The sequence below is a fragment of the Leptonychotes weddellii genome, chromosome 10 (genome assembly GCF_054177405.1).
Source record: "Leptonychotes weddellii isolate Sample4059 chromosome 10, ASM5417740v2, whole genome shotgun sequence".
NCBI lineage: Eukaryota > Metazoa > Chordata > Mammalia > Carnivora > Phocidae > Leptonychotes > Leptonychotes weddellii.
In genome coordinates, this window is record NC_138378.1 from 13,355,474 (window position 1) to 13,362,100 (window position 6,627).

General features: G+C 41.6%; 1 protein-coding gene across 1 annotated transcript in view; it reads left to right on the plus strand.

The window, feature by feature from the left end:
• The window catches only part of WFDC3 (WAP four-disulfide core domain 3), an 18,229-nt gene that overhangs the window by 9,618 nt on the left and 1,984 nt on the right, over positions 1-6,627 (plus strand). The window lies entirely within an intron of this gene.

A 6,627-nucleotide genomic window follows, 5' to 3' on the forward strand; every position in this document is an offset into this window, starting at 1 on the left:
AAAAAAAAAAAAAAGAAAGAAAGAAAAAGAAAGTCCTTAGTCTAGATACTATTAAAAAAAAAATAGGGGGGCGCCTGGGTGGCTCAGTCGTTAAGCGTCTGCCTTCGGCTCAAGTCATGATCCCAGGGTCCTGGGATCGAGTCCCACATCGGGCTCCCTGCTCTGCGGGAAGCCTGCTTCTCCCTCTCCCACTCCCCCTGCTTGTGTTCCTGCTCTCGCTATGTCTCTCTCTGTCAAAAAGATAAATAAAATCTTTAAAAAAAAAAATAGGGATTTGTTTAAAATATATATATTGAAACTAAAGAAATCAAATCAGGAATGCTTTTATCTGTTGTGGATATGTTGCTAAGAATCTGGTCAGAAAACCATGATCTTGGGCAATTCCCTCACTTTACAGATGAAGAAACTGGCTCAGGATGAGTCTGCTTCCCCGAGGTCACAGAGCCAGTCAGCAGCAGAACCAAGACCGCAAGCCAAGCTACCTGTCTTCCAGACTCGGGACTTTTCCTACTAACCCACACTGCCTTCCCCTAGCTCTTTCAACGCCAGCATGGGCCCCCTGGGGCCCCAGGAGGAGGGGTGGCTTTGGGTTGGGGGCTAGGCGGACAGGAGGGATGAGAACTCTGACTCCCCCCAGGAAGGGAAAGACAAGGAGGCCACAGATGGCTCCCTCCCCAACCGACCCTGGAACTCAAGGATTCCTTCCCCCAGGGGCCAACATACCTCCCTTGATGTCTCCACGGCAGGAGTGGCCGCAGCCACTGCTGCAGCATTTATGCCCCTGGGGACAGGACTCGTCCCTGTCACACAGCTCCTCGCACGGAAGGGGGTCGGCAGGACATTCGCCGCCAGACTCTGCCATTGAATCAGAGCATGGGGCTCAGAGGTGTTCAGGCCCAGTGTTTCCAGTTATTTTCACTGTGACTCTTGAGTGCAAAATTTTATTTTTCATTGCGTATGTTAATCCATACGCATGCTTAAAATGTAGGTATTTCTGTGCATACATGTATATACTTTACAGTCTTTCTATTTCTTTTCTTTCTTTCTTTTTTTTTTTCTTTTTAAATGCTGCTCATCAACTACTAAACTGATCTCAAGACTCGTAGTCTGGAAAACACTGTTGAGGTCTAACCCACTGTGGCAAACAGACTTATTGCCAGCCCCATATTCACTCTCCCTCCCTCCTTCCTGTGGCAGACACCTATGGTCATGGCCCCCCGTGAACCACACCTCCCATATTGTCTCTGGGCTGGACTGTGTGATTTGCTTTGACCAACAGGACATCAGCAAGTGTGATGTGAGTAGAGGCTTGATAAGCACTTGCATATTGGGACTGGTCCTCTTAAAACACCCCCACCTTGGAAACCAGCCGCTACGCCGAGAAGCAGCCTGGGCTCAACTACAGGATGATGAGATGCCCCAAAGAGAGAGAAGCTGGATGAAGAGAGGCATCCTGTCTGGTCCAGCCACCGCTGAGCTCCCCGGTGAGCTCCCAGCTGCATGCAGCTGCGTGAGTGACCTAGCTTCGGCATATGTGGGCCTAAGAACTGCCCAGCTGAGCGCGGCCAACCCAAACAGCCGTGGGAAAGAGGCAACTGTTGTTATTTTGAGCCACTAAGTTTGGGAAGTATTTGTTATGCAGCCATGGATAACTGAAACACTTGCTAATAAAACCACAGGTGTGTTAGGAGAGGCAGTGAGCCCAGCCAGCTACAATGATTTGCTTCCCCAAATTACCCTGTAGCTCGGAGTGGGCCACAAGCTAAGACATCAGCTGGGAAAACTTTTGCATTCCTGATCCAGGTAATGCACCTTTCAGACTGCCCCCTGGCTTCTCTTTCTTCCAGTGCAAAGACAGACATAACACAGGGAGGTACAGCTGTCTTCTTTCAACCACAAGGCAACGAGTATGAGGACGAAGCCAAGGAATGTGAAGGAGAAGGAAAAAAAAAAATAACCTCATCCTTATTAGCATCGTGGAGCCACCACCCCAGCCCTGGTCCCTACTTCAGGACTTCTTGTTACGTGAGAAAAACAAACTTGTATTTGGTTAATTTTCTGTTGCATACAGCCAAGCACATCCACGACGTGCCCCTTCACCACCCCTCTGAAGATAACAACGCTCAGAGAAGAGAAGGGGTTTGCCCAGAACTACAGAGTGAGTCAGCGGCAAAGCAGGACAAAACTCAGCCTCTTGGTTTGGAAGCACTCCTTCCACTACGCCATCCGTAAAACACGCAGGCCCTGGGCCAGGTCCTCGGGGGCAGGCACACCCCAAGAAGCCACATCCAAACCAAACCGACTCGCCATGACTAATTCATCTCAGTGTTTATTTCAGGTTCTTTAGGTGGAGAGAAGAAGTGACAGGCTATTAAAAGCATTGTAGAAAACTGAAGCAGGACTGGCCCAGTGCCACTGAGTTGGGACACGGAAGTAAAATTGCCTGTGGCTGGCTCGGGGAAGTCTGCCATGATGGAAAAAAGCAAGCATTGGCCTCCAAGGAGGCTGCAGCTGAACAAACAGGGTCTAATCACCTGGCATCACAGGGTTTTCCTCAACAGCCCCTATTTCAAAGATTCTCTGCCATTGTCAGATCACATCAAATCTGATTTTTTATCCAGGAAATATGGTCATGCTAACTGCCAGATGTAGCTTTCCACACCTCCCCACCTGTTTGACAAACACTAAAATCTGTTTAACAAAGAACAAAGCCTTTCATCCCACAGTTGAGAACGCTGGGCATAAAAACATCTCTCTGGTGGGAAAAACCTACCAATATAACTTCTCATGGGATTATAGGCAGAAGCACCCTTCCCAGATGTCACCATTTTGCTGAGCTTGGCCCTGAAGTGACCAATGCCAGGAGCAGTCTGCTACTCTCTGCCCTCATCCCCAGGACTAGGCATAGAGACCAAACCTCTACTCTCTTCCAGGCCAGGCTTCCTTGAGGTCCCTGGGGTTTTGTCAAATAGTAGATGCAGTGAAGGGACTCTTGGGGAACAGGCTGAAGCCCCGGGGGTCAGAGCACATGCCCTTTGACCAGTGCCCACCATGGCCACCCACTGCATCCCCCATGTGTGATGCCTGAATCCCTGCCAAATAATTCCCTACTCTCCACTTGAACGCTGGACTTCATGACCTCCAAGCCAGACTATGACATCCTTACACTTTTTTCTAAGATCTGTTTATTTATTTATTTATTTTAGAGAGAGAGAGAGCACAAGCCAGAGGGAGAGAGAGAATCTCAAGCAGACTCTGTGCTGAGTACAGAGCCTGATGCAGGGCTTGATCTCACAACCCTGAGACCACGACCTGAGCCGAAATCAAGAGTCAGACACTTGGGGCACCGGGGTGGCTCAGTCGTTAAGTGTCTGCCTTCAGCTCAGGTCATGATCCCAGGGTCCTGGGATCGAGCCCTGCATCGGGCTCCCTGCTCCACGGGGAGCCTCCCACTCCCCTGCTTGTGTTCCCTCTTTCACTGTGTCTCTGTCAAATAAATAAATAAAAATATTAAAAAAAAAAAAAGTCAGACACTTAACCGACTGCGCCACCCAGGTGCCCCCATCCTTACACTTTATACTTAACTGAAATCTGGTTGTCAAGAAGTTCTTTTTTTTTTTTTTTGGTTTTGATAAAATTTTATTGAATCTATAGCTTAATTTGAGGAGATTAACATCTTAACAATATTAAATCTTCCAATCCTTGAGCATAGGATGTCTTTCCATTTATGTAGATCTCTTAAAAATTTCTTCCAATAATATTTTGCAGTTTTCAGGGCGCCTGGGTGGCTCAGTTGGTTAAGCGACTGCCTTCGGCTCAGGTCATGATCCTGGAGTCCCGGGATCGAGTTCCACGTCAGGCTCCCTGCTCAGCAGGGGGTCTGCTTCTCCCTCTGCCCTCTTCCCTCTCATGCTCTCTGTCTCTCATTCTCTCTCAAATAAATAAATAAAATCTTTAAAAAAAAAAATATTTTGCAGTTTTCAGTATAAAGATGTGGTGCAGCTTTCTTAAATTTATTCTTAAGTATTTTCATCTTTTTTATTCTATTTTAAATGGAATTTTTCTTAATTTCATTTTTGGATTGTTCATTGTTAGTATATACAAGTGCAACTATTTTTTGTGTGTATCAAAATTGTATTCTGCAACCTTGCTGCACCCACTCATTAGCTGTAGTAGTTTTCTTAGCAGATTCCTTGGAGTTCTCTACATATAAGATTTTGTCATCTGTAAATAGAGGTAGTTGTTCATCTTTCTTTCTCATCTGAATGCCTTTACTTCTTTTCCTTGCCCAGTTGGCCTGGCTAGAACCTCCTGCACAATGTTAAATAGAAGAGGTAGAACATACGTCTTTGTCTTGTTTCTCACCTTAGGAGGGATGTTTTCATCTTTTGGCGCTCAAACTGTGGCATTTTTGTGCATGCTCTTTACTGCAAAATGGACCTTTCCTTTGATTCCCAGTGAGAATTTTTATCATGAAAGAGTGTTGGAACTTCCAAATGCTTTTTCTTTATCCATTGAAATTATTATGTAATGTTTTATTCTATTACATGGTATATCATATTGTTTGATTTTTATATATTAAACTAATTTTGGTTCCTGGAATAAGGGCCATTTGGTCACAGTATATGATCCTTTTTATATGTTGATCAATTTGGTTTGCTTGTTTTTAAGGGGTGTGTGTGTGTGTGCATGTATATTTAAGGGATATTGGCCTGAACTTTTTTTGTCTCTCTCTCTAGTAATATCTTTTTTTTCTGATTTTGGTATAAGGTTATACTGGCCTCATAGAATGAGTTATGAATAATTCCCACTATTTACAATTTTTGGAAGCATTTGTGAAGAATTGTTATCAATTCTTTTTTAAACGTTTGGGAAAATTATTACTAATTCAATCCCTCTACTTGTTATAGCTCTTTTCATATTTTCTAGCTTTTCCATTGTCAGTTTTGATTTTCTGTGCCTTTTAGAAGTTTGTTCTTCTCATCTAGGTTATCCAATTTGTTGGCATGCAACTGACTCCCTTATAATTGTTTTTATTTCTATAAGGTCAGTATTGATAACCCCTCTTCATTCCTGGAAATTAGTAATTTGAGTCTTCTCTCTTTTTCTTGTTCATTGTGGCTACAGTTTTGTCAATTTTGTTGATCCTTTCAAAGAAAATTCTTGCTTTTGTTGATATTTTCTCTTGTTTTTCTATTCTCTATTTTATTTTGTTAATCTACCTTCTTCTGTTTGCTTTGGGTTGAGTTCTTTTATTCTTTTTTTTTTTTTCCCTAGCATATTAAGGTGATTGGTCATATCACTAATTCAAGTTTGTGGTTTTTTTTACTGCTATAAATTTCACTCTACATACTGCTTTAGTCATATACCATTAGTTTTATCATGTTGTTTTTTGTTGTTTATTTGTTTTCATTCATTTCAATGTATTTTCTGTTTTCCCAATATATTTTCCTTTCTGATTTCTTATTTGATTAACTGGTAATTTAGGACTATGTTGTTTAGTTTCCACAGATTTGTGAATTTCCTTTTCTTCTTGATTTGTAATTTCATTTCATTGTTTCGGGATACGTACTTTGTATGAATTTAATTATTTTAAATGGATTTGGGCTTGTCTAATAGCCTAACATGTGGTCTATACTGGATAATGTTTTATTTGGATTTGAGAAGAATGTGTATTGTCTTATTTTAGGTGGAATATTCCATAGTTGTCTGTTAGGACTAGTTGGATTATAGTATTGTTCAAGTCCTCTATTTCTTTATCTCTATGTTATTGTTAGATCCAGTTTAAAAATGAATTATTTGTTTCCAGTTATTAGGCTGAGTTGTCTATTTCTCTCTTTAATTCTTTTTTTTTTTTCTGAATTGATATCTACTGGCACTTTCTTTTTATATACCTATATGTTTATGATTGCATGTTTTTATGATGGATTGATACATTTTTCATTATAAAATATCCTTTACTGTCTCTTTTAACAAGTTTTGTCCTAAGTTGATTTTTTCCTCATATTAGTAGAAACACTCTGTTTTCTTTTGATGACTATTTGCATAGTATATCTTTTTCCGGGCTTTCAACCCATTTGTGCTTTTAAGTCTTCAGTATAAATCTTGTAGACAACATACAGTTGGATCATGTTTTCTGCATGTTTTGAGGCATGCCTTCAATGCTCTCCCAGGCAGTTTACAACTCTGTCTTAGCCTTAGCTTTCTGGTTGTGCAGAGCCTCAAGTAATACAGATGTGAGAGATTAGGATATTTCATGGGCATGTGCAAAGCCCTGAACATGCATGTGGTCTTCTTTATTCCTGGAAATATATAGGATGTTTGCATATCCCCATTAGGTATGTAATTCTCCTGTGTTTTTTTGTTTGTTTGTTTGTTTTTGTCAGCCTTTTGTTACCTCTGGCCTTAGGTAGTGACAATTTTAAACAATTGCGACTAATTGTTTTCTAAATATGCTCTGAAGTTTAGAACTGTTCTCTCTCTTCCAGAGAGAGCTCAGATTCAAATCAAATAAAAACAGTCTTAGAGAATGGCCCTTTCTAAAGTCTTCCAGATAAGTCAAATAGTTACAATTATTTGGAGATAGGGCTTTTGTGGGGCAGGGGGGTTCAAATCCTTCAAGTGACT